Genomic DNA, 7,233 nt, shown 5'->3' on the forward strand with positions numbered 1-7,233 from the left:
ATCAAGTAACACGTATTTATTCTTTAATATTCACCTCAATGATATCCTGGGACAGCAACTGGTCCAACTTTCTATTTACCGCCACTTCTTAAGGGATAGGCACACGCCGAACAGGCTGGAACACAGGTTTAAACGAAGGATCCATATGGATCTGCACTTGCACGTTCTTTATTTTAGTAAAGGGTACCGTATCTCGTTCCAACTGATTCACTTCATTTCCAATGTTTAGTACTCCGAGGGCTTTTGCAGTCGTATTTCCCTACAGACAACGTTGCTCGTCACTGACCACAAAGAACTGGACCATGACTGATTTGATACCAATGGCTACTTTAGCGACGAACGATCCTATAATCTGTAAGGGGATATCACTGCCATATCCTCTGATAACATCGTTTGTAGCTTTTCTCATATCCTGAACTTTCACATTTTGTTGCTTGAGCTTTTCCCAATCGAGCGAAGTAAGTAAATTGACGTCATATCCCGAGTCCACCAGCATGTTCAGAGATACATCGCGCAGTATGAATTCAAGGGTGTTATTTTCAGTTCCGAAGTAAAAACAGTAATACGATTTCTGTGCCGGTTCAGCTCCTTACTTGGTAACATCTGCTGTGGCTACGCAGCTAGAACCAACTTCTACTTCTTCCACGAGACGGACCATTTTAGCGTTTGATTCATCAGTCCTGAATTTCGATCGCTTGCGACAAACAGCTTCGAAATGTCCTTTACGATTACATTTACGGCATATTTGATTTCGAGCTTGACGGTCCATGGAAGAAGCAATATGTCCTTTTACGCCACAGTTGTAACAGGTTACTCCATTACAGGTTCTCTCAAATTTCCGTTTGATGTTCACCGGACATTCCTAACATCTCCGGTTGTGCTTCGACAGCCTTCAGTGAGCTCAAATCTTTCACTTGCTGTTCGACTCCCTCCATCATCGAGCCCATTTCTTACACCACTGATAATGTTGCATCTCTCTGCAAGATTCTTCGTCTCAGCTCTTCAGATGCACAACCTTCAACTATAATATCAATTATGAAAATCTTAGTGAGTACACTCCGTACTTCTGTAGAATATTTCTCAAGACCACAATCAGCCAATTGCTGTCGAATACGTATCACAAAATGAGCAAATCTTTAATTATTCTCTTGCCAATCGCAATCGACATCTTTCAAGGATATATTGGCGCCCAGGCTCAAAATATTCATCAAATTTACCAACTGCAACATCATACCAATTTGCTTGCGTTGATACCAAAGGAATCTTGTTAACATCTGGCAAATTATCGTAAATGCGTTTGGCTTGCATGACTCTCTGATTCGAAATGCCATATGCTTCAAAACAAAATTTCAAGAGCAGATTTCCAACTCTTCCACTCTTTAGCCAACTGATTCCTTTCGATTTCTTTGCAACGAAATGGTGGAACCGGTCGAGTGTCATCGATCTGTAAATGGAACACACACAAACAAATATCATCATGATCTATCGTCATACGTGTGACTGTTAAGTTTCTTAATTATAAGAAAATGACTTCAATTCTTATGTGCACTTATTTCAAACAACTGGTTCCCCATTTCGGATAATCGCTTCCATCGGATCTCTCATGTTCCACTAAACATACACTCCTTGAAGTGAACAAACAGTAAATTAAAATCAAGTTTAAAACTTTCAAACTAGCATTATTTTATCGACATATGTAACTCCTTAAAGTTATAATCGTTAAATTAGACTAGGTTCCATAAAATCCATTGAAGTCTGCACTCCACAGAATAAAATCAGCAATGCATTCTTTAACTTCTCGACGTCCATTCAATACTCCTCAGAGTAATGCAGTAAAACTCTTTCATAAAACCTTGCATAGGTCATCCACACTCCTCAGAGCAAAACAAATGTAGCAATGTTCTTCAGCTCCACCAAACTCATTCGATACTACACTCCTCAGAGTGAACATCTTCACAACTCCTAGCTTTTTTGTGCCACATACCTCAGTATGAACATCGTCACAAAGCTCTTTAGCTTCTCAAAGCTTATTTGGCACTCCTCGGAGTTAACATAACCATTCAACTTCCGGCACCTCAGAGCCCACAAATCGTTCATTCTTGTAAGCGTAAATTGACACCATATTCTTTGGCTTCTCAAAACCATTCACACCCCTCGAAGTGGAAATCTTGAACAATATTCGCTGTAATTACTCAACTCTTCTCCTCATTCTTGCAAGCTCATAATAAAATGCAAGAAAAACATAAACAACGTATTTTCTTATGCACATTTCTTCTTTTTTCATTGCCGGTTGAATTTTATTCAGGATAGTACTACGCCGCGTTTACTCCTCCGCTTGAACATTAAATGCATATCGATAACTGCAGTTGATGCAATTTGAATACTTACAAGTTTTTCCATCATCCTCGTTGCCAAATGTAGAGGTTTCGGATTTATCCTTTAATATCACTCGCCTTTGTTTCTAACTTTTAATTACTATATATTATCACCCCGTGGACTTATTCGCGACCGTTCTCGTTCGTTCACCAAGCTTGAATCCCCTTCCTTTTCCTCTTCCCTCCCTCTCACCATGCATCCCATCAGCGCCATCTGTTGCCGTGATTGGCGTTGTATGTTCCCATCATTCATATTGATCATAGACCGAGGGGTCTACCACTACAGTCGGGTTTGCTTTTGTACTTCTTCTAATGTTCTTCCCATTTGCAAAACCTCTGTCAAGTTTTTTTCCTCCATTAGCAATATCTCTCTCAGTTCTGAAGAGTAGCAGCCCTCAATAACTTGATCTACGATCATGTCATCCATATCTTGATATTCACATTGGTTTGCCTGTTCGGTTCAACCGATAAACGAACTCCTCAAGTTGTTCATTCTGGTCTTGTTTCATTGGTCTAAACTGATGTTGCTCAAACCGTTTATTTAATTGAGGGGCGAAGTAGTTATCGATCTCAACTACGGCTGACTCGTATTTCCGAACCTGTACTTCTAAGCTGTCATCTACTGCGACACCAACCTCAACTTTGTCTACTTTATCGTAATATGTTTGTAGTTCGATACCCCCAAGCACCAATAGCAAATTGAATTTCTCTTCATCATCGATTTTTTCATTCGCACTGAGAAAGTGAAAGAAATGATCTCCATCACATCACTAAACATAACCACGAGCAATGACGAGGAACTGCATCCCAAACCCTATGATGAACAAGGAGCGGATGCATCCACAAAACTTTTAAGCAGAAAATAATCATTACCAACATAGGAAAAAATCGGTAAGATCCTTCCATTGCATTATTTTATGATTCTTCAATATTGTACAACTCGGAGTGTTGCCCACGTATGTTCACGCATCCTTCCACCCCTGTAGATTCAAGAAATGTTCCCATTCATTTCCAAGAGTCATCTTTGCAGTAAAACAACGCAGTAGGCCTGGCCGTATTGATGTTTATATCATATCTCAGATATGCTGTAAACATCAATTAGACAAGAAAAATGATTAGACCTCATCTAACCTAATCATTTTCCAGGATGCTTTCTCGTACTGGCTGCGTTTGTATTAGATTAGAAATCACTTTGGAAAGCACTGAATCATTGCGGAAAATTCACTTCGGAAATAATTGAATCACTTCAGATGATGCGTCGAAATAACATTCTTGGCTCGACGAAGTGAATCAAAGCTTACACTAACTACGATCATGAAAATGATTTCCCTAAATTGAAAATTCCGTAATGATGAACTGGATGATGAGGTTACTGACGAGCTTGCTGAAGAAAGAGTGGCCTTTGAAGAAGTAAAACTTAAGGGATCGTTGGCCAGCAAGCTCGCAAATGCTACCTCATCTACCTCCTCTATCGACTCACAGTCTAAACAAGCTTTCAATGTTTAAATTCCAGAGTTTAAAGGAGATTTTGGTGAATGGATAAACTTCCATGATTTGTTCACCAGTCTCATTCACACTAACCAGCAGCTTTCGTCCATACAAAAGTTCCAATATTTGAAGGCGGTATTGAAAGGAGATACTCTTCGGTTGGTTTAATCGTTAGCATTGACTGCGATAAATTGTGGAATTGCATTTGAGAGATCGAAAAGAACGTTGAACAATCGAAACTTTATGATCAAGCAACACTTTTCTGCTCTGCTTTCCACTCGATCGTTGAAGAAGGAGTCTTCATCTACGCTTTCGGATCTTGCGGATACTTTCGAAAAGCACATTGGCATGCTTGATAAATTGGTAGAAACGACGGAAATCTGAAATTCCATTTTGGTTGAGCTTCTCAGCAGCAGACTGGACCCTACGTCTTTGAAGAAATGGGAAAATCAAATGGTTGAGGATAAACGACCAACCTACAAGGAATAAGTTAGCTTTATTCAGAAACGGTCCCGAGTCCTCCACTCCTTAACACTCTCCCAGACATCTAACGCCAACAGCAAGATAGAACTTCGCACTCCTCGAGTAAATGTGTCCTCTTATTCTACAATTAAGTGTGAGAATTCAAAAAATTGTGTGGCTTGTCGCAAAGACTCCCAAACACTCTCGTCATGTGACGAATTCTTGAAGCTACTGCCAAAACAACGCTTCTCTATAGCCAAAAGGCATGGCAACAAACGCCACCATACACTCAATGAGCTGGATTACCGAGGTGAAGCAATCGGTTAAGTTGTGTGAGTAAAACCCTTGTACGATACAAGCAATTAGTGACGTCACTACTTGCGTTTACGTAGATTTTTTGGATTACTAATACAACCCTATTTCACGATCTGCTTCACCTCTTTCTGTAGCTCATTGCCATACACTGTTGCATGTACACGATGTGCGGTATAAGAGGTGAGGAGAAAGGAAACTAGTGGACTCTTTCATTCTGACGGTGTTCTTATGCAACAGCAGACGTGACGTCACGTCTGTTGCTGCGTAAGAAGACGCGAGAACGAAAGAGTCCACTAGTTTCCTTTCTCCTCACCTCTTATACCGCACATCGGAATGTACACACCTCCAACACATTGGCTGTTCACGTCGGTGAGCTACTCGAGTCGTCTTCGTCGGTTCGTAAGATCAATCGCACATGGTCCCCGGGAAATGAAATCGTCGTCGGGAGGCCATGGTCTATCGTTCTCGTTCGTTTCTCCGCCACTGGTTGTACCATCAGGGCCGGCTCAAGGGTCTTCGCCGGTGACAAGCTACTCTACTCTCACCCCTTCGGCCACATTTGCTACAAGAACGAATACCTAGGCACCTATTACATAGGTGACACAGTAGGAAGAAGTGTTAGTTTGTTTACTAAAATGAACTATGCCCATTATGTTATGGCAAGTTTTGCTATAAGAAATGCTTCTCGTGTTTATTCAAAGATTGATTAATTGCGTAGGAAATCAGTTTGGCACGGCATTTGTGACTAGCATACACCTTCCGGTCGTATGAAACAGGTCAAAAACTGTCCAAATCCGCCCATAAAAATTAGATGGGAAATGACAGGTGGGCAGGAACTCACGGTCTCCCAGTGTTGGTGAGTTCTTTGCCGTTAATGTTCACGAAAAGTTCACTATTTTGCCATACAGAAATTCAAAACAAAATTTTTTTATGGGCGGATTTGGATGGTTTTTTACCTGTTTCATACGACCAGAAGGTGTATGCTGGTCACAAATGCCGTGCGAAACTGATTTCCTACGCAATTAATCAACCTTTGATGTGAATTTCGCTAATAAACACGAGGAGCATTTCTTATAGCAAAACTTGCCATAACAAAATGGGCATAGTTCATTTTAGTAAACAAACTAAACTTCTTCCTTGTGCGTCACCTCTCATGCAGCTCCTAGACCGCAGATGTCGCACCGTGACCGCAAATGTATAGACAAATCTGGGAGCACAGGCCCTGCTTCAAATCTTTTGGAGGAAATCTCAGAGCTAACAATTGAAGACCTAAAACTAAACTAAAAACCGTAACTTACGGCAAGCTTATGCACCGTTCCTCGCCACTCGCTCTTTTACTAAACTTGCAGATGACGCTCGGGATCAGTTTCCGCTGGCAGCGCGACTAGTAAAGAAGTCCTTCTACGTAAACGATTGTTTGACTGGTGATGACGATCAAGATCGTATGGTCGGAACAACTAATTGAATTACTCGGTTCTGGAAGTCAGCTAAAGTCATACCCATCCGGTAACCTGGGAAGGATCTGTCCTCTCCTTCAAGTTATCGACCAATCAGCCTTCTCTCAGGGTTGTCAAAACTGTTCGAAAGAGCAGTATGTCACCGGCTCCTAACATCTGCCGAAGAAAACAACTTGTTACTCGAGGAACAGTTTGGTTTTCGGAAAGGTCGTTCGACCGTCCATCAGCTGACTCGAGTAACAAACATTCTCAGACGGAACAAGTCTGAATCGGCGATGTTGGACATTGAAAAAGCGTTTGACAATGTCTGGCATGATGGCCTGGTGTTCAAATTGCAGCAGTATGGTCTTCCAATCTTCCTAGTGAGAATAATCAACAACTATCTATCGAACAGGACGTTCCGAGTCTCTCTGAATGGCATCACATCAGATGCTTTCAACATCGGTGCTGGGGTTCCACAAGGAAGCATCCTTGGCCCCATTCTATTCAACCTGTACACCTCCGATATGCCGGCTCTTCCTGATGGTGGATCGTTGTCTCTGTTCGCAGATGACCCATCCATCGTCTACAAGGGTAGGGTCATCGGAGATCGGACTGCCAAACTTCAGAGAGGCCTGAGTATTTCAACAGCTGGAAGATCCGTATCAATGCGGCAAAGACCCAGGTCATCATCTTTCCACACTCAAAATCTCCCAGACTTGTTCCGTCGATGAGTAATAAAATATGCCTGAACGACACAGTGGTGGAATGGTAGAAAGAGGTAGTCTACCTCGGCTCAACACTAGACAGCAAGCTGATTTTCAGGGAGCTCGTTGACAAAACCAAAACCAAGTGTAACATCTTGATAAGATCACTGCATCCACTTATCAACAGGAGGTCTACTCTATCCCTGAAAAATAGGCTTGCTGTCTACAAACAAATCATCCTTCCCGTAATAGAATACGGGATGCGAATCTGGTAAAGTTGCGCCAAATGCCATCACCTCAAACTCCAAAGGATTCAGAACAAGATCCTTATGATGGTCCTAAACAGTCCCACGCGGACTAGATATTTCAGAGATCCACCTCCTGGCAGGAATTCAGACATTAGAAGAACGGAGAGTATTCATCCTGGAAAGGTTCTGAGACACCTGTCTG

Source organism: Ochlerotatus camptorhynchus, unplaced genomic scaffold (genome assembly GCF_037179485.1).
Source record: "Ochlerotatus camptorhynchus isolate MF236.1 unplaced genomic scaffold, CSIRO-AGI_Acam_v1.1 ptg000094l, whole genome shotgun sequence".
NCBI classification, from domain to species: domain Eukaryota; kingdom Metazoa; phylum Arthropoda; class Insecta; order Diptera; family Culicidae; genus Ochlerotatus; species Ochlerotatus camptorhynchus.